The sequence below is a fragment of the Pteropus medius genome, unplaced genomic scaffold (genome assembly GCF_902729225.1).
Source record: "Pteropus medius unplaced genomic scaffold, Ma_sr-lr_union100, whole genome shotgun sequence".
Classification (NCBI taxonomy): domain Eukaryota; kingdom Metazoa; phylum Chordata; class Mammalia; order Chiroptera; family Pteropodidae; genus Pteropus; species Pteropus medius.
The window spans coordinates 15,776,676-15,800,754 of record NW_024342467.1 but is presented as its reverse complement, the minus strand read 5'-3'; the positions used below and the strand labels follow the sequence as shown (position 1 = coordinate 15,800,754).

Here is a 24,079-nt window from a genome sequence, read left to right as displayed (position 1 = left end):
TAAACTCTTCGACATTGGTCTTAGCTGTATTTTTTTTTTTTTTGGATATGTCTCCTAGGGTAAAGACAATAAAAGCAAAAATAAACAACAAACTAAAAAGCTTTTGTGCTGCAAAGGAAACCATCAGTAAAACCAGAAGGCATCCTGGGAGAAGATATTTGCAAATAATATATCTGATAAGGGGTTAATATCCAAAACATAAAAAACTCATATGGCTCAACATAAAAAAAAAATCTGATTAAAACATGGGCAGAGGACATAAATGGACATATCTCAAAAGAGGACATATGGATGGCCAACGGACACCTGAAAAAATGCTCAACATCACGAATCATAAGGGATATGTAAATCAAAACTCACTAAATATTGATGAGCCTCAACCTCCACTTTACCTCTAGTAGAGTGAGTCACAAAAATGCAGAAATAACCCAAGATAGGGGCTGGTGAGGACGGGGAGGGGAGGTTTCACAAAGGAACTGGGCATTGCAACACTAGATCATTCACAGTGGAAAAGCAAGATGTGACCAAGGGTGTGTGTGGTGTCATTCAGTTCCAGAGTAAACAAATGCCCGACGAGCTAGGGCCCCGCAAACCCCAACACTGCAATATTGGGAACAGACAGCTTCAGACACTCACAGGGAGTGCAGAGAAATGTCGAAAAGAAAGCAGTTTTGTGGAAATGGAGACAGACTCAGCGAGTCTAATCTAGACTGCCATCTCGTGCTAACCTAGTGCTATCTTTTAGTGTTATCAAAAGAGCTACTGGAGTTTCTCAGAAGTAGGCACCTTACATCAACTCAAAATCAACAATTTTAGCTACTCTGTTATGTCTGAATTGTGTCCAAAAGGGTGTCAAACTAGAGGATGTCAGGGAAGGCACCATTCACCATGCCCGGCACAAAGGAGTACAAGACAATGCCTTCGCGCCAGTAGAAAAATAAGGTGATGGCTGAATTTCTGCACCCATCACGAAGGTGCTGAGCTGGCGTCCATCTCCATCTTTTTTCTCTTTCTCACCTCAACTTATAGAGACTGCTCATCCTCATCTCAGAGCCCAGTACCTAACACTCGCTGTGCTATTTATCTAACGCAGGTGGGCTAAGAACTGAGGCCTGCGTCTTTTTCTTTTTGTTGGTGAGACCATTAAAACGTTTCCTACACAAAGACCCATGCGTAACTCCTGAGAAGTACAGTTTGTGGCACTGAATGGCTTTTAAACTTATAGATTTGAAACACGCACTTCCCTTTTTATGCCCTAAACCATTTCCTGCTCCAGAAGCATCCCGCTTCCCCTTCACCTTCCCATGAATCTGAGGGGAGCGGCAGCCTCACAGCTGGGCAAAGCATGGAGAACATGCCAGCTTGTGGTCATCACTGCTTTGGGACAGCATTAAGGGGACGGGGTTTTGTAAGAGCTGTTGACACCACTGCACACTCCTGCCAGTCATAGGAATCAGGCAAAACAAATCTATGAAGAAAGGAAATATTTCCTTTCTATTTCACCAGAGGATGTTAATTAGGCCCAAACCATTATGTTACTTACAGCTTTCATTGAAATGTAAAAGCCATTTGTTACCATATATAATCTGCTAAATTATTTAGGGTTACAAATTGTATACAGAATGGTTCGTTGAATTAGTGCAAATTTCTGGGCTTAATAAATTTGCAAGTGCCAAAGCAAATAATAATAATAATAATGATAATAATAATAATGATGATGATAATAATAATAATAATAATAATAATAAAACTGCTGCAAAAGTTATCAGGGGAAAAAAAAAAGAATTTGAATAGCCAGGGAACTACCACAGGCACAGGAAGCACATGCAGCACGCGGAGCAGTGTCTCTCTCATGGCTCTGACTTTGTCCTTTTCTCACTGCACATTTTCCCAGGATGGTCTCATCAACTCCCCGCCCCCGCCCTGGCTGCTATAAATTCCACATGGCTGTCTCTAACCCAGACCTCTCCACTACGCTCTAGGAAAGGAGCCAGCAAACTTTCCCTGGAAAAGGCTGGAGAGAAAATATTTTAAGCTTTGTGGGCCACATGGTCTCTGATGTCCCTACTCAACTCCGTCCTTAGAGTGTGACAGCAGCCATGGATAATATGTAAACCATGAACGTGGCTGTGTTCCAATAAAACTTTATTCGCAAAAACAAAGGGCGGGCAGGATTTGCTTTGCAGCCATAATCTGACGACCCGTGCTCTCCACTCCAACTGCCTACTACACATTTCCACCTGCAAATTCCACAGCAGCCTCAAAATTCAATGTTGCAAGGCTAGAGACATTCTCTTTTACTCCTAGTCTGATCTAAACATACCACTGACACGCATGTGCTCAGGGCTAACACTGGAGCATCATCACTTTCCTACCCTTTCCATCCCATAGTCAAACAAAGATCCTTTTAACTCTAACTTTTAATATATCTCATAGGGCCCACCCCAATTATGTGCTCCTGAAGTGCAGGGGCTCTGTCTTAACTTCTGTCTGTAACTCTCTCTTTCTTCTATTGTCTAATCAAATGTCTGGCACACGGAAGGGACTCCAAAAATGTTTACTGAATGGGTGAATAAATGAATTAATAAACTGTTATAATAGCTCTAGGGCAGTGCTTCTTAAAGTTCGATGTGCCTACATATCACCTGGAGACTGTTAAATGCAGATTCTGATTCAATAGGTCTAGAAGGGGGCCTGAGATTCTGCATTTCTATCAGACTCCCAGGATGCTGAATGTTGCTGTTCCATGGACCACACTTTGAGGAGCAAAGATCTAGGATCCATCCTTTGGTCTCAAAATGCCATCTACAAAGAGATTTCTTCCCCAATATTGATGCATATGTTGATCCCTTTCCACAGTTGTTTCATGATATCATTACTTGCACTTATTCAAACCTCCAAAGAAATTAACACAATAGTTCATGGCACCAAATGCCTTTTCAATTTGCAGTTTACACACATTTCCATTTCTATGCCTCAGACTATTTGCTGCTTCAATTACTTCCTCCTTCCCTATCTACTCCTATCCCTTCATGCCTACTTAATTTAATTTAAGCATAACTGTGCTCATTATCTGTGTAGTGGTCTTTCTACAGATGCTCTGCCAATGCAAGGCTTTCTTATCGAGACATGCAACTTATCATGATTGTGCAAATGTCTTAAACAAATTATTATTGTTTAGAAATTCAAAAGAACAGTCTGTTTTCCCAGAACTCTAGTACAATGACCAAATCGAAACCTATTTTCAGGCTACCTCCATCCCTTTTAATAGTAACAAAACACTTTTTTATCAACAGAGCAAATAATTGCTTACAGAGCTCCAGGGACCATGATCCCCACCTCCCTCCAAAAAGAATATACCCAGGTTATCAGGAGAAACTTCATACTCCATGAAAGCTGAGCTATTCGCTTTGGCCAGTTAAAAGTCTAACTCCAGCATTGTGGTAAAAATCACATTTCTTAGTATGAGTTCAGGAAAGTTAGACATCACATTGGGGACAGCAGTTCTGTCTATATTCGACTCTGCCAGGAAACTAGTTTTTACTCTAAAGATGCCATAGTAGGCTACTTTACACTGAGCAATCTCAGCATTTTGGATAATTACATCTCCCCCGACAATTTCTGAGGATATTGAATTGTGTCAGAAAATAGGTGTCATAGTGAATAACTGGTTCTAAATAGGCTTTTTCACTACTAAATTGTAGTAAAATGCACTCTAATCAACTCATATCATATAAATCGCTCTCTCCCTATATTTATCTCCGATGAAGAGAATCGAATTGCCTTACCTAAAATTATAGAAGAAACCGATTACAAAGGTGTGACAGCTTTATAACTAATAACTTATAATACTTGTGTCTTAGTCCATTTGGGCTGCTATAACAAAATATCATAGACCGGGTAGCTTATAAATAACAGAAATTTAATTTTCATAGTTGTGGAAACTGGAAGTCCCAGAGCAGCGTGCCAGCCTGGTCTGCTGAGGGCCCACTTCCCGGCTGCAGACTTCTAGGGCGTGAATGCCACTCATGAGGGCCCCACCCTCATGACCTAATCGCCTCCCAAAGGCCAACCTCCTAACACTAGATACACCGATATTAGGATTCCAATATGTGAATTTGAAAGAGACCCAAACATTCAGACCATCGCAACCTGATTTTTATTGTACATTTACACATACGGCAAAATATCTAAACGATCAGCTCGAATAAAATGGGTTTAAGTGGGAGCAAGTAACATCTTTGGCCTTTGCACTGAAGAGACATCAGAGTTTGTGACTGGCCAGACTGGTGTGTGTGGAATACGGGAGGTGTCTGCCACGCTGCTGAGTATGGCATTTCTTCCAGCTGAGTGCCCTGGGGTGTGGACCCTGACTGCACCTGCCCCGTTTGCAGAGGAAACCAGCTGCCAGTGCCAAGCACCCCATGAAAAACTGACCATCGCTCAAGGTCGCTCAGGAACATCAGTTGACAGTCAGGGTATATGCAGATGGAATATTTGACCTCTTCCACTCAGGCCACGCAAGGGCACTTATGCAAGCAGAAACAGCTACTTGTTGGTAGGAGCCTGCAGTGATGACCTCAGCCACAAAGTCAAAGATTTCACCATGACGAATGAAGCAGAGAGATATGAAGCTCTCAGACACTGTCACTATGTAGACAAAGTCATCAGAGATGCACCATGGACACTCATACCAGGGTTTCTGGAAAAACACAACGTTGACTTTGTGGCCCATGATGACATTCTACACTCTTCTGCTGGCTCTGATGACGTTTACGAGCATATAAAGGAAGCAGGAATGTTTGTTCTAATGTAGAGAACAGAAGCCATCTCAACATCAGACATCATCACTAGAATTGTCCGAAACTATGATGTTTACGGCCAAAGCAACCTCCAGACAGGGTACACAGCCAAGGAACTGAATGTCAGCTTTACAGATGAGAAGTATCACTTCCAAAACCAGGTAGATAAGATGAAAGAAAAGGTCAAGAATGTGGAAGATCAAAAGAATCTGTTAACAGAGTGGAAGAGTCATGATCTAATTCAAAAGTGGGAAGAGAAGTCAAAGGAATTCACTGGCCACTTCTGGAACTGTTCAGGCCTGATGGGGCATGGGCAGGTGTTCCAGGAGGGGAGGAGCCAGATGCTGCAGGCCTTGTCCCCAAAGCAGAGCCCTATGACTCCACGTGCTGGTCCCTTTCCCGCTCCCCATCGCCCACCTTGAAATGACTCCAAATCAAAACCTCCCCCCTTCCCTCACCCAATGTGGCCACAGCCTCCACCAGCAGCCCGAGTGAGGTGGATGAGGATGAGAAGTAAAGGCTGCTGGTGGACAAAAGTTACACCACCCAGGTCGGGGTGGAGGGTGGGGTCCCTGGGGATGCTTGGGTGGTTTTGAAGCATAATAGTCACAGGAGCTGCAGCTCAGCTGGGAGACCCTGAGCTCTGCTAAAGGGAGGCCTTGGGACCAGCTCGCTCTCAGTCTCCATTCAGCCCAAGACTTGGGGTCTGCATGGAGGTTTCCAGCCAGACAACCTGGACGAAACTTCTTAGAGACATCTAAAATCACTCTACTCTGAATTTGTTAAGGAAAGATGTAGAACACCCCTTGGAGACTTGCACCAAGTGAGGTGTCTTCTACTGTAGTCCTTACACCTGCCCTTACCAAGTGCATCCCCTGTGCAAGTGGCTGTTCCCTCGACCTGCTACTTCCAGTCCTTAAGGGCCCTGCACGTTGCCTCCTAGCACCCAACCTCTGCCAATGCTGTCTCCAATAAAAATAGTTGTGTTAAAAGCAATTCCAACCTCAGTTTAGTCACTGGAAAAAAAAATGAGTTTAAGTGGTTTTCATATTGACAAATCTGGGGAATTGAAAAATCCTGAAGGGTCTTCTAAATCATCAAAGGAGCATTAATACAGAATTTTAGAGCTGAAAGAGATTTGGAGGTCATGTGGTCCACTGTGCACATCTGACGACTGTGTGCTGTCTAGTTCACTGAGAATGAATGGGTGACAGAGCAAGGCCTAAACCCAGTGTGCCTCATTGTCCCACAAATGTCCTATGCACTATCCTGATTGAATGATGTTTAGTATCATGATCTTCTGTGTGTCCAAATTCTTAGAAATTTCATAATTCATGTATGGTCCATCCTATCTAAAATTTCAGCACCCAGCATGATGTTTCAGAAATCCTTCCTACTTTCTCTGCTTTTTGGCATTCTCAAAAATTTTTTTTTGAATCATCTGTCTTCCCCTTAGAAGGTAAGATTCCTAAAGACAAAGACTTTTTTCTTTTTTTCATTGTTATATCACTTAGAAGAGTGCCCAGCATAAAGTAAGAGGTCGACAAATACTTGTTGAATGAAAAGAAAAAGAATCATATATGATAACCCTCAAGCATATCACTACAAGATCAGAATACCCCATTTTATGTCATCTATTTGAAATTTTTCCAGAACCTCGGCTATGCTAGGCATTTTACAAGACTGAGGTGAACCTCAGAGTAATAGGTTTATTTTATTCATTCAGGGCACTTTATTTAAGGTGATCCTATTACTGTAACCTCCTAATGCAATGTCATCTCTTATCAGCTTAATTCTGCAGACTGTACCTACACATTACTCCCTGAAGGAATTATTTCACCTTCAGCTTGAAGATAGGACTCTTAAGATTCAGCAAGCTGCTTCTAGGATTAGATGGGAAGGAATCTTTGTGCTAGCCTGCCAAAGCTGAGAAAGATGGAGCCGATCAAAATAAACTCGCTTTGCCAGGCAATTTGGACATATTCTCTCTTTCAGTTATACCCATCACAAAGTAAAGCATTTCATAACTATGGGAAGATCCTTGAGTTAGAAGCATATATGGTATCAGGTATGTCATCTAGTATATTTGCTTTTGAGGTAATCAAAAAAGTAGAAATGAATATATGGCTTCATTTTCTAAGACTATGATAAAAAACTGTAATTTCATAATAATTCAGGAAATTGAACAGTACTTTCACAATTGCTAAATTACAGTAGGGTTAACTCTTCTGCATTGACAATGCTAGTGTTTGAAAGTGCAATGCAGTCAGAGGGGTCTGGTGGCACTTAGAAATCTCTTGCCTATATAAAGTCACAATGTTGATTTAATCGAGTCGCACTTTATGGAGGGGATACTTGAGCTTATGCCATCTCAAAATGATTTATAAGAATCCAGAAAAATAAAAGGCAATAAAGTCTTAATTATTCATCCTTCAATGTAAGTTCAAGTAATTTAAAAAAATGTTTATTTAACTTTAGATTCCTACCCAACCTTCTGAGTTCACCTTAAATGGTCACCTCAAATGCTCTACCTCCCACCAAATGCGAACTTGCATTTCTTGGAATTTTCATTCGATTAATATTCTGTGCACATCCATTTCCCAGACCACACCACTATGTCCTTGGGGACGAGAATCATGCTGAATTTATCTTTATTATCCTTCTTGGCTCTCAGCTCAGGTACACCGTATATAGCAATCACACTGACAAATAATTGCTGTCAGTGAGTTTTAAAACTTTTTGTTATTGGTGGTGGTATAACTTTCCAATTCTTCTTCTCAGGTTAATTTTTTAAAAATTTATTTTATTTTTTATTGTGTCAAAATACACATAATATAAAATTTACCATCTTAACTATTTTCAAGTGTACAGTTCAGTAGTGTTAAGCACATTCACATTATTGCATCACTAATCTCCAGAATTCTTTTCATCTTGCAAAACTAAAACTCTGTACCCATTAAACACCGATTGCCTATTTCTCCCTCCCCCCAGCCCCTGGCCATAACCACTCTACTTTCTGCATCTGTGAATTTGACTCCTCTAGGTACGTACCTCATCTAAGTGGAATCCTACAGTATTTGTCTTTTTGTGACTGGCTTATTTCACTTAGCATAATGTCTTCAAGGTTCATCCATATTGTAGCACGTGTCAAAATGTCCTTCCTTTTGAAGGCTGCATAATATTCCATTGTATATATACACCACATTTGTTTATCAAGTCATATGTTAATGGACACTGGCTACTTCCACCTTTTGGCTATTGTGAATGATGCTGCTATGAATACAGGTATACAAATATCTCAGTGAGATCTTGCTTTTAATTCTTTTGTATATATACGCAGAAGTGGAATTGCTGGATCATATTGTCCCAGGCTAACCTTAATTAACATTAGTTTATATCATGACAAGCACTAGGGATAAGAGATGGACAAGGAGGATTCCAAGATGACACTGGGCAGAATAAAAAGAGGAAACAGCACCCCCTGGACAGAATATGGAGACTGTGATTCTGAGAAGCTCCTGCATTGTGTACAGTTTCTACAAATGATAAATACTCATAGTGAGTTATGTTCCAGAAACTACCTTAAGACCCTCATCACAACCCAGAGGAAATTGGGGTACAGACATGAAGAGCCTGAGGGGAGAGGAAGGAGAGTTCAAGAATCAAGGTATCAATAAAACTTTCTTGGAGAAATTTTCCCAAGTGAAAGAGCATCACAGGAATGAACGATTTTGTGTTTAGAAAGCTTAATCTTTGCTTCTTGGCCAAATATCATGGTCCTAAGGACAGCCTTTCTCTAAGTGAGCTACTCTCCCAAAGTGCAGCAGTCACCTCAAATGAGGTGTGTTCCCACCTGCGCAGTCAGTAGGGTGCTCGGCAGAGCATTGCAGGGAGTGACGAGGTACCAGGGGCGGGTCTGCATTTTTCTGGAGTGAACTGACACCTCTGGGAGCTCAATCAGCAAATCATTTGCCATACCAGCTTTGTGGAGATTTTATTACTATTCCAGTGTCCCTCTGTTTCAGGGGAATCTCTCAGGTTGGGTTCACATCCAGGAACCTAGAGGTTAAGGCTTTGGGTATTTCTCCTCCAATCATTTTTAAAATGTGACAATTTGTTCCTGGGGAAAAATCTGAATATAAGCATTATCCAGCAACTATGTCTATCGTGGGAATGCTGAGGAGCACCAGGGCTGAGGGAAAGGCTTGGCTTTGGCAATGAGTAGGTCCTTGGTGACCTATGGGCTAATTTGGCCAGGCTCAAGTCCCACTGCCAACGGTTAAAGAACCGAGTGGACTAACAGGTACAGGAATACTGACCACATTTTTGGAACAGAGTTTGACAAAAAGATTATCTGCAAAAAACAATGTTCTGGAAACCAGGGCTGCATGATTGCTTTAGATACAGGGAAACTATTGATAAATGCAAGGGCTTCCTATGGTCACAGTCTAGCTATCAAAATCTAATATAGGATCTAAAGAATAAGGAATTTCCATTCATGGAGATTGCAGTGTGGGGAGGGAAAAATGAAATAGCATATTCTGGTAGTACATTTTTAAGCTAGTGTTTTGCAAGTATAATAGGTTATTTCTATTCCTGTAAGAATCCATTTGTTTTAAAATAATGTCATTATTTGGGAATAGTCTGAGTTTCTTAATACTTCAATTTCATTTTAATAAATGAGACCCCAGAAAAACGCATTCTGCAAGCAGAATTTTTTTCAATGTTCTTCTCTGTATAAGGTGGTAAGCAACACGATGTTAAATAACGAGTTCTTCTACACGTTCTTCATTACTCAGGCAACTCTAGACAATTACTCCTTTTGAATCTTTCCTTTGTTATTAATAAAACGAAAGTAATTTCTACATTGTGAGCTTTCTCTGACCTCTAAAGTTAGCCTCACTTCTTCCTTCTGTACCTAAATGAGATCTAGAGCCCTTGGTGACACAAAGTTGGGTCAGATTAGTTCCTCATCATTTTTACCCTATAGGTTGAAAGAGAAAAATCATATTGCCTTTATGAGTTTTGATCAACTGTTCAAAAATACAAAGGTAGCAAGGAAAAGGAAACCGAGACAAATGGGGACAGAGAGTGGGGGTGAAGCAGCAGGAGGCACTGGGACGGTTTCATAAGAGAATAAGGGGAGAAAAACACAAAAAAGTAAAAAAAAAAAAAACTCGAGCAAGAAAGAAGAGCACAAAATATGAGAGGTTATATTTTCAGATGTGTACTGAAGTTTCAAAAAAGGTGTTTTGAAGCATTGAGAAGCATCAGGCAGTCATGGTTTGAACACTGACACATCACTTATATTTGATCAGTTGCAGAGCTGTGATATGACAGATGAAGGATTGTATTAATTTCTAGCATTGCGGTTGTCTCAAATTACACCCGAAATTTAAAATGTAATCTAGTGAGGCCTGGATACAGAAGTAAAAATGTCATCTAAGTATGCCTAAATTGTTTACCCAGCTTTCCCCTGACATTTTCACTAGAATCAAAGTCTCTCCTCTACTCCCCACTGAGGGAGTTTTGTTTTTATTTTTTTATTATTTTATTTTATTTTATTTTATTTTATTTTATTTTATTTTATTTTATTTTATTTTATTTATTTTATTTTATTTTACTTTATTATTTTATTTTACTTTATTATTTTTTTATTTTATTTTATTTTATTTTATTTTATTTTAATTTTATTTTATTTTATTATTTTATTTTATTTTATTTTAGGCAAGGCAATCCTTGGTTGACCTCACAGATTGCAAGAACCTTGTCAGTTTATAATCCCTTATTTTTTAATGTTTTTATGCCTGTAGCACCTGGTCTTCCTAGGTGGTCTCCCATCCAAGTACTAACCAGGCCCGATACTGCTTAGCTTCCAAGATCAGAAGGGATCAGGCTTGGTCACGGTAGCTTGGCCGTAGACTGTTTTGTTATTTATGTATTTCAGGTGCTTAAAACAATGCCTGGCATATAGTGGATGCCCAATAAACACTTGCTGCATAAATAGTCATTCGGTCAATGTTTATGAGGTGATTGCCATATGCCAGCCTTCGGGCTTGGCATAAAAGAAATAAAGATACACTTAAGACATGATCCCTCCTCTACAGTGGTAGGAGAGAAGACATGTGCAAGGCCATATGAATATGAGAAGCAGCGGCACTTAAATATGTTCAGAGTAGAGAGATACTGGAGCCACACTACCTGGGTTTGACATTGTTCTAGTTTCTGCCTGTGAGGCCTTGGACAAGTTACTTAACCTCTCTGCGCTTCAGTTTTCTCTTTGTAAAGTGGGACTATAGTCCTCATGGAGATGTTGCAAAGGACTGCATGGATTACTATGGGGGCAGCATATAGCACCTGGTGCAAAGTGAGTGCCAAGAAGTGTAGCAAGAAAACAATAATAATGATACAGAGATTGGAAGGAATTTGGGGAGGAGATGGAAATGACGATGGCCTTGATGGCGGGGATGGTTTCATGAGTGCAGATTCATTCCCAAACTCATTGACTCCTATGCATTAACCCTGTGCAGCTTTTACATGTCAATCATAGCTCAATAAAGTGGATTTAAAAGAAAAAAGAAGCGCAATAGAGATGTAAGGCTTCTATGAGAGTGGTCAGAACAAAGGGTGAGGTATAAAAAAGCATGGATTCTGGGAAAGAAATAGTGACTGTCAGAAATGAGTCCAAGAGAGCGAGTGACCTTTGATGACAGGTACCCACTGGCCAGGTTGTCGGGAGAACAGGACGGTACAGTGTGGACAAAGATCTGGAGGTAAGAAGTCTCAGCAGAAGATGACAAAGGCTAAACTAAAGCAATGGCAGTGGGGATGTGGAGGATGGAGACCAGAATGCTAAGGACCCTCAGTCATCAGTGTGGGCGGGATGGAAGGTGAGAGAAAGGCTTTCAGACGGAGATGGGCAAACGAGACAGAAAAGCAGGCTTGGAGGCATTTTTATTGCACTTCAGTGAATTGTTTTGTTCCTCATGTCTTCCATCAATAGTTTTTTTTTGTTTGTTTGTTTTTTTACAAACAAGTATTTATTTTGGGATATCTACTCTGTTATGTGAATGTTTAAGTCGTTTCTGTTTTTTTCTATTACTGAACATTTCCGTTGACACATCTTTGCACACATCCTTGATTTTAGTGTTCGCTTTAATGTATTCCGTCTGCACGATGATGACAAAACAAGGGAAGGAAAGTGAAGCAAACACACGAAGTAGTTGATGGTACTTGTCACTGCCTTTACCCCAACCACAAGTCCTTGGTCCTCCCATCCTGGAAGTGCCATGTGCCTGCCCCATGGGATATAGAAGGGGGTGGGAGAAATCCATTTGAGGGAGGGGCTTCCTGCCTGGCTGCTGGTTTCAGGAATCAGCACTCTGGCCCCTCACTCTGCCACAGTCCATAGAGCCTGGCCAATGGGGGGCCACGCCAGAGCCAGAGCAGTGTTGATAATACAGGTAGGGTACGCCTCCGCCGTGTGCACCTGGGGTCGGGGGGAAGCCTTGGGTTGAGCATTTGGCTTCTCGGATACTCCTAGGATTCACTAGGCCATGAAAGAACAGTGACAATGGGAAGGAAACAGAGAAGCAAGATAACTCAGTCATCTGACACAGCATGCTTCCATTCTCTGAGCCATGAGGATATGTTGATAGAGGAGGCTGGGGAGGAGCCAAATGGTTTGGCTTCTGTGAGTGGAGAAAGGGCAGATGAATTAGGAGCGTGAGTGAATGGGCTTGCACTGGACTCAGAAATTCAAGAGTAGTATTAATCAGCTAAAATTAAAAATTAAAAAAAAAAGAGCACTGCTCCTCCCCAGTCTACTCATCTGGAGAATTGAACTTAAGCTAAATTGAGCTCAAACCAAAAGAACGCTGCCATTCCAAACACTTTGATACCCCAGTCCAAGGTCTATCATTTTTAACTCAAGGAAAGATTTTGGTTGCTTCTTAAAATGTATTAGTGTAAAAGACAATGGGCTATCAGTCCTGTTTTTGCTATCATAGTGGATACCCTCTAGATAAGGTCTCTGTTTTCTATTCATTCATTTGTTGGATCATTTGCTCAGCCATTATCACACATCGACTGATTAACCGTTATTGATTGGCAATCTCCTCTGTGCTGAACGTAGCATTGCCAGATATCGTGCATATGGCCGTGAGCAAAACAGACAACCCCGTCCTCGTGCAGCTCTAGGCTTGTGGAGAAAACACAGTTAACAAAGAAGCAAATAAACGATTAAGGATAAAGTGCTATGGGGAGGAAGGAACCATCAGGAGACTAACAAAGCAGATCTGCTTAGAGTGGTTATAGGAGGCACCTCTGAGAAAGGGCACAACAGGGCATTAGTCATCCAAATAGTGACTTTTTCCCCTGGGCACACAGGAAGACTACATGCCCAGCCCCGTGGCATGTAGGTGGGGTCGTGTGAGATGAGGGTACAAGTGACGCTTCCCACTTCCAGGCCAACCCTAAACCATCCCCCTTATGGTCCTTATTTCTCATCAGGTGAAAGTGATGATCCTGCAGAAGATGCCGAGAGGACAGAGGGGTCACATACTGGAGTGGCTTGGTGGCCATGTAGAACACAGGGGAGTCTCCTTTCTTATCTCTTGATTCACACACACACACACACACACACACACACACACACCCCGCCTACATCGGGTGGTGACTCGAGGGGCAAATAAATTTTACTGTTTTAAACCAGTAAGATTTGGAGTTGTAAGCGATAGACAATTCTGAATAATGGAGGAGGAAAGTTTGCACTAAGGACTAAAGGATGCAAAGAGGTCAGCTGTTGGAAGACCTGGAACAAGGGCATTTGAGGCAGAGAAAACAGCATGAACCAGGGGCTAAGGCAGGCAGTATAAGGAACTGACAGGAAGCTGGAGGGGCTGGAGCCAGGTGAGTGAAGACGTAACTTAAGGCAAGGCTGGAGTGACAGAAGGGGTAAACGATGCAGATATTTGTAGACAAAAGTAAGGAGTTTGGATTTACTCTACTTCCTTCATACTTTTCCAAGTCCTCCATTACTGCTATTTGTATGCCAGGGTACCCAGTAAATTTATTTAAAATGACCCAAGTCCAAAAAGATACAACAACAAGCACATTAGTTTCCTACTGCTGCTGTTAACAAATAACAAATGCCCACAAACTTAGTGGCTTGAAACAACACAAATTTATTACCTTATCGTTCTGGAGGCCAAAGGTTCAAAATGGGTCTCACTGGGCTGACAATAGGGTCAGCAGGGCAGGGTTCCTTCTGGAGGCTCTAGGGAAGAATCTGTTTGCCTGCCTTTTCCAGCTTCTAGAAGCAGTCTGTATGCCTTGGTTCACAGAGCCTTCTGCCATCCTCAAAAGCCGGTAGAATAGCATCCTCAAATCTCTCTGCCTCTCCTCCTTCTCTCTTTCATTTAAAAAGGTCTTATTATTACATTGGATCCACCCAGTTAACCCAGGATAATCTCACCATCTGGAGGTCAGTTGATGAGCGACCTTAATTCCCCTTGCCACAAAGCGACATATTCTCAAGTTCCTGGGTTTAGAATGGGGACATCTTTGGGAGACTGTTATCCTCCCCGCCACACTACGGATGCCACTAGTTTTGAACTGAGTTTGACTAAACCATATTTACCAACCTTGTAACTCAGAGACCCTTATTATTTTACCCCAAACTGAATGTTTTGAAAGGTTTCATTTCTAAAACAAATTAAATTATATAATTACATATAGATGATGATTTCTATTTAGATTTTTTATTAGGCTTTTCAAAATGTATAAAAGAGGTTCCGGATACCCCCAAAATATTTGAAGCTATTCTGTATGAGGGGGCATCAGAATTACAGAAAGCTGAGCTTCCTAGGTGTGGTCAAAGGACTTTGTGGAAGAAGAAACAATGAGCATTATTGATAAGAAGTAGCTGGGTGCATGCCACTCTTGTTGTCCCCCAAATGAAGGTCTGAGGCTGAGCCCTTGAAAATGTCATCACAATAAAATTATATTCTTAAGACTAAGGGGGCTGGGACATTACCCATCACACCTGAAACACAGAGGACTAATTATTATACACGCATCACACCTCTGGAGGGAAAAGCTCATTAATGTGTTATAGGACAGAAATCTGGCAACTCTGCAGAATGCAAATCTCCCAGAGCAATTCCACCTGAGCTCACCTGATTACCTTCCCATGTCATTCTTCAAGGATGCTAACAAAGCTACTGGGACAGGAGGGAGTTAGTAGCAATTCTGACATATCAATTATCCTGCATTGAGTGGTCTGCCACAACATTTCAATAATAAACAAAACTCTTGAAAAATCACCTTGGACACGATTCCCTGGACATTCACTCTTGAAAGGTGAAACTGTTACAGGTCAAGGACATAGCAGTTCATGCGGCATCTGGTCTACCGCTTTGTTCTTTCTTTAAGCACCTAGGATCTCCTTTTCCTGCTGAGTCCCAGAGTTTATACCCACTTTCTTGGCAATCAGGACTCTCATTAGTGATTCAGCATAAGGGGATTTTTGTCTTCCCATTGCCATCCTTCCTTTTACATTTTTTGTTTGTGGGTCCTCTTTATTGTTTATTAAACAAGGTATTTAATCAGAACACTTGCCTTTCCTTTGCATGATGCCAGTACTTCCATTTTCAGAAGATATTAATAATTAACTTCCCAGGAAAAGCTTACCTTGACTACAGTTTTTAAACTTGAAACATCCTCCCAGGAAACTGATAAAACGATGTGATGCTTTTAAGCATGCTTCTTAAGATATAACTAGTTTAGGGACTAAAGATTTATTGGCTTACACTGTGCATCACTGACAAAATCAATAAATATTTACATACTAGCTTCCACACCAAATCCTAAAGGAGGCCTCACCATGGGACCGAAAACAGTCACAGTACTGGCAACATTCTGAGATATCTGCTTGACACTGATTCTGCATTTTGCCTACCTAGATGCAAGCATTTTAGATACGGAACACAGAAATCGAATACGCAAGTGAGATTCAAGTATGTGGCTAAATTGATTTGGGGAGGTGGGAAGTAGAGGAAGAAGGAAAGAAAAAGAGAGGGAGAGAGAGAGAAGAAGAATGAGGAGAGGAATAGGAAGAGAAGGGGAAGAAGGGAAGGAAGAGGCAGAGGGGGAGGAGGAAGAAAGAGGAAGTGGAGGGTCATGAAGAGAGATCCGCGTTATGTGGATGGGCTTTTTTATTCATAAGAATAAAATTTGGGTGTGAGGGTTACTTTCTGGGCAGCCGATGTGGCTTTCTATACCAGTGAACTTTATCAGACTTTGCACTCGGTGCAATGCAAACCAAATAGCTAACGACAATCGCTTTGATTACTTGGCCTCTAAAAATATCCAGCTATCGACTCGACTTTCCATTTTATCACGCCTCTAAGATTTAACAAATGCAAATTTTTCTTACAAATCATAAGCTTTGTAGTAAAATCAGAGTGTCAAAGTGAAAAAACAAAATTTATCTTTGTCATAGAAGAAACTATCCAGGTTGAAATGCTGGGTCCTGAATAATTATTTCATGATTTTCAGCATGTGGAAAATGAACAGCAGATAAAAGAGACCATTCTGGTCCCTAACAGGATTGCCTGACACAGTAAGAGCTCAGGAATATCTACCTGTTGGATACAGACATTTTATATCTCTTTGAAACCTTAATCTACGTAACTATTATTTTGAGCAAGCTCAATTTATAGGCTATAAGAAACTTTATTTTTATCTCCCATTGTCCAAACTTTAAATTTATTCTGGTTAGGTTAACTCTTCCTCTGCCCTGAAAGAAATTTAGGGCAAATTCCATGTCTTTCAGATTGCTTTTAGATAACAAGAAGTCTGTCAGCAGCTCAACTCACAAAACACAAAGTCTGTCAGCACCTCGACTCACGAAACACAAACGTTTCAGTGTCACAGCTTCCCCACCTCCCCGCCCCTGTCTGCTATCGGATCGTTGCCTGAGGTGGAAGAACTATCTTCCTTTCTCTTCTTTTTATCCTTCCACCTCCATCTTGCCAAACGTAATCTCAAGTTCCTCTAGATTAGGGTGGAGAGGAGAGCGGGGAAGGAAAGGTCTTACTCCACGAGTGTTGCTAAGAGACAGCCTCGGTGCTTTCACGGCAACTTCTTAAAGTACAGTTGACCTTTGAGAAACATGGGGGTTAGGGCCACCGACCCACCAGCACCATCAAAAGTCTGAGTATCACTTTCGACTCTCCCAAAACTTAACTACTAATAGCCTCTTATGGACTGGAAGGCTTACTGAGAACGGAAATGGTCAATTAACACATATTTTGTATGTTACCTGTATGACATACTGTATTCTTACAATAAAGCTAGGGAAAAGAAAATGTTATTAAGAAACTCATAAGGAAAAGAAAATACATGTATAGTGTTTATTGAAAAAAGTCTACATATAGGTGTCTTCTGCCCTGACAAATTCTAAATACCCAATGGGCCCCAGAGGTGACAAGCTGAGAGAGGAAGGCACACTCCATATAGTTTCTGGAGAGGGTGAGGTTTAGAGCCTAGCACATGGCTTCCTCCAAAATTCTATTTCTTCACCTTGTTACACCTGCAGCGTGTAACAGACCAGTTTGTGTGCGTGTTTTTTGCGCTCCTGTGTGGTAGTCTTTCCCAAATTTTGAAATGGTACATTTACCGTATTGGTTACTCAGCGAATACTGAGATTAAAATGGTTCCATTTTCACATAGTATCATATAAGAATATTCCATTGTACCCTAAAACATTAAATTTTTGATTTAAAAAGCAAATTAATCAAAACAGTTATTCTTCACTTGATTGCATTTTATAATTTTTCACTCCGTTCAGTTTTAAGGTATCATCTCTCTCTATAATTATAGCTTATCTAAGCCTCTTTAAATATGCTTTTTTTTTTTTTTATTTGCTCCCTCAGCCTTTTCTGGTTTCTTAGCTCTCAGTTGTGCCTCGCATCATATAAATCTCCTGGAGACACCAAAGGATAAGGTTTTAGTCATCTGCAGATTGGGTTCGGTTCACTAACTTCTGTCCTCTCCTCTGTCCCTAAGCTTCTGTTACACCATGGAGCTGGGACATTACAGTTAGGAGAATCTTTTTAAACACTCACCCCAGTGGCTTTTTTCTGTGTTTGTTTTGTATTTTGTCCCTGTGCCCAGTGACCCTCGCTCATTCAATCTGCTAAGACTTCTGCTTCCTTTACTTTAGAGAAAAGGAATGACATAGCACGATGGTAGAAAACAAAGAAATCAATTCTTTTCTGTTTCAAAATCTCAAGTCCTGGCATGGGCTAAAGATTTGTAGGGATGGGTATCAAGTAAGCAAAGGCTCTGATGCAGTCCCACAGGGAGGGGGAAGCTAGCAGGCCAGTGGAGTGTGGTATAAAGGCGTCAGAGGCTGGGGAGTCGCTGAGAGGTGGTCCCACTCCCCACACACCTCCAGGCAGAGCCCTAACAGCAGTGGATAAAGGAAACCCTCAGGTAGAACTGGAGAATATGAGAACGGGGTGCATTGGTAGAGTTGAGGGAGGAGGGGGAGATACCAGGGCGTGGGTGTCTGCATGGTGTGCCTGGGCAAGTGACGGAGGCTGCCCCAGATTGGCCCTCATGCCCCAATGTATAAGAACAGGTGAATGATTCCCAGGTACCCCAAAGATAACATACGTGGAGGTACGGTAACATGTAGCTCTCAGGAATATCATGCTTTATGCAACACACTTGTTCCTGTGTTTTATCAAATGCCTACAAACAAATCACACTTTAAATGATGGAAGACAAGGCACTTACTATTCAAAGAATCCCTGAAGAAAAGCTTTTGGAAAAGATTTCTTTTGTTATTCAAATAATTATCTGCTAATTTATCTACTTCAGAGTTTTATGATTTGGCAATTTTTGAAAAGGAGAGACTCTTCAAGTCTGAAAAATGAACGGCCGCTTTTTTTTTAACTCTATGAATTTGACTCATCGTGCTATTTTGTTGGCTCAAAATATTATGCTGCACTTTGGCTATTTTGAGCACACTCAGAAGGAGAAAATAGCACCATTCGAAACAGAAAGAATGTAAAAGGGCAATATTTTCCGAAGACTGTCCATTCAGAAGTCAAAGGCCCGGGAGACCCTAATGAACCACCTGACCCTTCGCCCCCTCCCCCCGCCCCCGCCCCACCAGCTCAGCTTTGTTTCTCCTATTTCGCTAATGGCCAATTCCTGTCTCTCGCGATATTTCTTGTTCTCCTCTATTTTCTCTGAAGAGCCCTAGTTCCAGACGTCGTCAGCTTCAGTGGACTGCTTCTAGTCTCTCCGTCACCGCTCACCACTGCTTCTGCTCCAAGTCCACGCTCCTCACTTTGACGTGCAAGACCTTCTTCCATCGTCTGACCCCAGTCTTTATTTCTAGTCTAATTTGCGCTCCTGTCCCTCATGTGCCCTCGGTTTTAATGAAGTTTACTCCCGCTGACTTCCCTCTGGGTTCCTGCCTCTGTATCTTCTCTCCATGCTATTTTCCCTGTTTCTCCTTCCCTGTTTCTCATCTGTACTCCCCTGGAGTTATTGATTTGTCTCTTAAAATGCTTGTTACTTTCTACCCCATATAACAGTTATTTGGTGTTTACATCTCAGTCCCCACGCTCAGTGAAAATACAGGAATTATCATGTGACACCAAGCATTATCGGTAACCTCATTTTGCTCTTATAAAAAGTCAGAATTTTGAACTATGAGCAATAGTAATAAAAGATATTAAATACATGCGGTGCTTTCCACATTTATTATCCATTATCTCAAGGCTTCTGAAAAAGATGATGTCTCCATCCTCATTTGACATATGATCAAAATGAAGCAGAGTTGACAAGAGGCAAAACTGGTGTTGCTGTATCAGGTGAATGGGAATTTCTGAAAGTGACAGAAAACACAGAGCATTCACAAAGATAAAGCTCAGTCTGACTGTGCACCTTTTGCTATGTCTCCAGACAGCACTTCCTATGAGCTTGGAAATGTCTTGATTTATGCAGATCATGACAAACACGTGATTTATGTGGATCAAGACTTCATGTGAAACAAAAGAGAGTATGTTCTCTCGTGACACCAGAAATCACCATGGATCACTACTAGTAATGTTATTTAGGACAGATGGCCCTTCTTTTTGTCTGTTCCTGTGTGTGTATGTGTGAACACAGATTTATTTGAGGGCCATTATTATAGTGCTCTACTACAGCAGCATTTAAATTTCCATCCATGACTTATATAAAATTTTTAATGAGAAAATCAACTAAAATAGGAATCCACTGCAACTGAGACACTTCCGGGGTTTTAAATTTAAGAACATTCTAGAGACAGAAACTCCTTTTTAATCCGGAGGAGCCATTGATGGGGCATCCCCCTGAATTTGCCTGGCTCCCAAGTGCAAATCTCATCTCCAGTCAGGATCCTGTCACAGAAGTAACTTTGGGCACAAAATCAGGCTAGTGGCAGAATACCTGACCTGTTATAAGTTACTCTGCCTTCCTGCAAGGTGACTCATAAGTTCACTAAATATTTGCTTTCCATTATGCCTCTTTGGACTACTAAATAGATTTAGAATACTTTATCTCTTCCGTCCCTCACTTTTTCAATGGAGGACACAGAATCCACAGGAAGAAGCTTTTTTTTTAAGTACACAATAGATAGTAACCCAACCCTGTGGCATGCAAATACCTGCAAGGCCAGAGCAAGCATTCAGATGAATGCTCTCAGGCAAATGCTCTCTTGGAGGCACCTTTTGTCCCCTTTGCAATGTCCAATAGCTCTCTGTTGTTTTACTCCAGAGCACTCGGCAAAGTCATCTACCCAACATCATTAAGAATCCTAATTCTGCTTAATAAAACTTATCAGATATAACTAGATTTTTTTTAAAAAAGTGATTGAACAGGAACAGATCCTTCCCCTTTTGGGGTAATCCCAGCTGCGGGCTTCTCAGTCTCAGCGTGTGTTTCTTCAGCATGGACTGTGTCTAGCATGTGGTACTCAGAGACAACTCAGCCAAGATCATGACAACTTTCCCTCCTCTGAGACCCAATGCCCAACGTCTGAGACATCAGTGAGGCCTCCCACAAGGCCCTGCTGGCTTCTGGCCCTTTGCTAATTTGCCTGATCCTCTCCGCTGGCAAAGGCAGTAATGCCTCTGAGGGCAGATCTGCATTAATCAGTAGTAATCCGCTTCTCCGGTGCTCGCTTCTGGCCTTACTACAAATATCGCTAGAAGAAGTGGGTAAGTAGGCTCAACAGTCAAGTATCACTGGGATTCATCTTTGCGACCAGGTGAAAACATTGGTAGAAAAGCCTCACTAACCCTCCGTAACCACGAATGGATTGCCTTGTGGTTTTATGTACATTTCTTGACTCCTGAGAGTTCCGCTTGCGTAGACAGAACTGGCATGGTACAGATACAAATTATTCTTAGATTCCCCAGACTAGCATTTCAAAAAAGCAGATGTTGAAATCCAGCTCTGTGTTGTAGGACAATCTTACGGGAGTTGCCTAACCTATTTCTTCTTCCTGCCAAACGAGAATAGGATGACCGCATCAGCCTCTGTCTGCAGACACATCAGAGGGTACCTGGACAAGCATGGGGTGCCCTGGATTAAGTAGGAGGCTTCGGTATGGTGCACAGTGGTTCCTCTTCAGAATGTCTAAGGAGACACAAAACAGGAAGGAAAGAAAAACAACCGGCCGGAGGGGAATTTAGAAGCATGGTTTTTATCTAAGGAAAAGGAGTTTGTGCTCATTTTATCACAATTCTAATGATGTTGAGTGTCTTCACTGACCGAGGTATTTCCATGTGTTGAAAACGCCAGAAAAGTAAAATACAGTCCCTGCCCTCAGTGTGTGCATGCCGGTACGTGTTGCACCCAGGTATGTGTATGTATGTGTGTGTGTGTCTGTGTGTGTGTGTCTGTGTTCACAGCTAAATGGAGGTACACTGCAGCTTGCTAGTCTGAGGAGTGCAGTCCACGCTGACAGGCGAGGTTCCGGAAAGACTTCACAGACAAGTCTGCATTTGTGCCTGGCCTTGATAGGAATCGGCTAGCGGAAATAGAGAAGGGATTTTTGGAGGAAGGGAAAAAAGAACACTTGGGAAAAGACAGGGAGAGGGGATAATGCGAAGCATGTGCCACGTACACCGATGTGCTGACGTGCGTGGGGAATGTGAACTGGTAACCTATGAGGTTTCTACCTGAGTAGGAGGCACCAAAGACAGGCAGCAGGCGTTCGCTACGTGTCAGCAGAGTCTCTCAACCTGCACTTGCAATGCCTCTGAATCAAAATGAGCTGCATGAAGGCAAACTCTCTGCTCCTTCTCTCTGATTCTGCCTTTGTCATTCAGTTTGGCACACAAACAGCACTGTCTTGTGCTTACAAGACAGACTCTAAGGATTATACTTGAAATTTCGAGTTCTGAGGAAGTGTCTCTGTACATACAGAAGGGCTGGCAAAATAAGAAAGGCATTCCACCTACCCAAACACCCTTATTTTTCCCAAGTCAGACAACTATAAGAAAACTAGGAGTCTTTTAAACTCTTATAAGGTATGAAAATCAAGTGCTTCTACTGAAAAATTTCTCTAAGCACATGACTAATGATATTGAGAACATTCATCATTCGTCCGACAAATATTTATTGAGTACCTATCATGCCCTAGACACTGTTCTAGGCATCAGAAATAATATGGTAGAGAATGCAACAGATAACCCCTCAACTACCATGGAGCTCACAGTGCGGTGGGCGAAGGCTGGCAGCGAGCGAAACAAGTAAGTGAGATAGTAAGACAGACGATGAGATGTGCTATGGAGAAAAGGGGCAGGGTGTGGACAAAGGTAGCCCTGGTGACATTTGAGCCAATACATGAAGGAAAGAGGGTGGGGATCCATGCAGATAGTCGGGTGAAGAGCATTCGTGGCAGAAGGAACAGCAAAGGCAAAGGCCCCGAAACGTACCTGACACGGTTGAGGACACACGCGGAGGCCATTGTGCAGGGGGGCAATGAGCAGAATGCGGACCGTGGGAGCAAGGGGGAGAGAATGTCTCACGGTGGAGGAAGTGAGTGATCGATATCAGCGAATGCGACCGAGAGGGCAAATCAGGTGAGGGCTGAGGATGGACTCCCGGTATGAGTGCCGTGGAGGCTGGTGGTGACTCTGACTAGAAGATGTTATGCAGCGGGACGAGGGTAAAATCCTAACTACAGGCAATTCAGGGAGGAGTGGGAGGAAAAAGAATGAGCAACAAAGCATTTTGGGAGAAAGAAACGGACTGATCATTGAAGGAAGAAATGCTGTCCAGCAAGGTTGTTTACATGTAAGGAACTCAAACAGCTCAGTAACAGAAAAGCAAATAATATGATTTTAAAAGGAGCAAAAGACCTGAATAAACAGACATTTTTTTTTTCCAAAGAAGACATGCAAACGGCTAACAGGTACATGAAAAAGCTCCACATAACTAATCATCAGGGAAATGCAAATCAAAACCACAAGGAGATATCGCCTCACGCCTGTGAGAATGGCTATTATCAAAAAGACAAGAGAGTAAGCGTTGGCGAGGATGTGGAGAAAAGGTGGCCTTTGTGCACTGTTGGTGGGAATGTAAATTGGTATAGCTGTATGGAAAACAGTATGGAGGGTCCTCAAAAAATTAAAAATAAAACTACCATATGATCCAGCAATCTCACTTCTGGGTATATATTCAAAGGAAATGAAATCACTGTCTTGAAGAGATGTCTGCCCCCAAGTTCACTGCAGCATTATTCAAAAGAGCCAAGATATGGAAACAACATTGATGGATGAATGGATAAAAAAAACGTACTGCGTATATACATAATGGAATATTATTCAGCTATAAAAAGGAAATCCCCATTCTCAACAACATGGATGAACCCTGAAGGCATGATGCTTGTGAAATAAGTCAAACAGAGAAATAAAAATACAACGTGATCTCATTTATATGTGGAAGCTAAAAAAATAAAAACACGTACAGCATGGTGACCACAGTTACAATACTGTATTGTATACCTGAAATTTGCTAAGAGAGTAGATCTTAAATGTCTTCAGCACACACCAGAAATGGTAACTATGTGAGGTGATGGATGCGTTAACTAATCTTATTGTGGTAATCATTTTACAAGATGTACGTGTACCAATCATCATGTTGTTTACCTCAAACTTACACAATGTTATTTATCAATTATATCTCAGTAAAGCTGGTTGTGGGTAGGGGAGGGAGAAGGAAGG

General features: G+C 41.7%; 1 protein-coding gene and 1 pseudogene across 1 annotated transcript in view; one reads left to right on the top strand and one right to left on the bottom strand.

The window, feature by feature from the left end:
- The window catches only part of CHN2 (chimerin 2), a 263,990-nt gene that overhangs the window by 156,228 nt on the left and 83,683 nt on the right, over window positions 1-24,079 (bottom strand). The gene's annotated exons all lie outside the window — the stretch shown is intronic.
- Window positions 4,331-5,229, top strand: LOC120601998 (choline-phosphate cytidylyltransferase B-like; annotated as a pseudogene).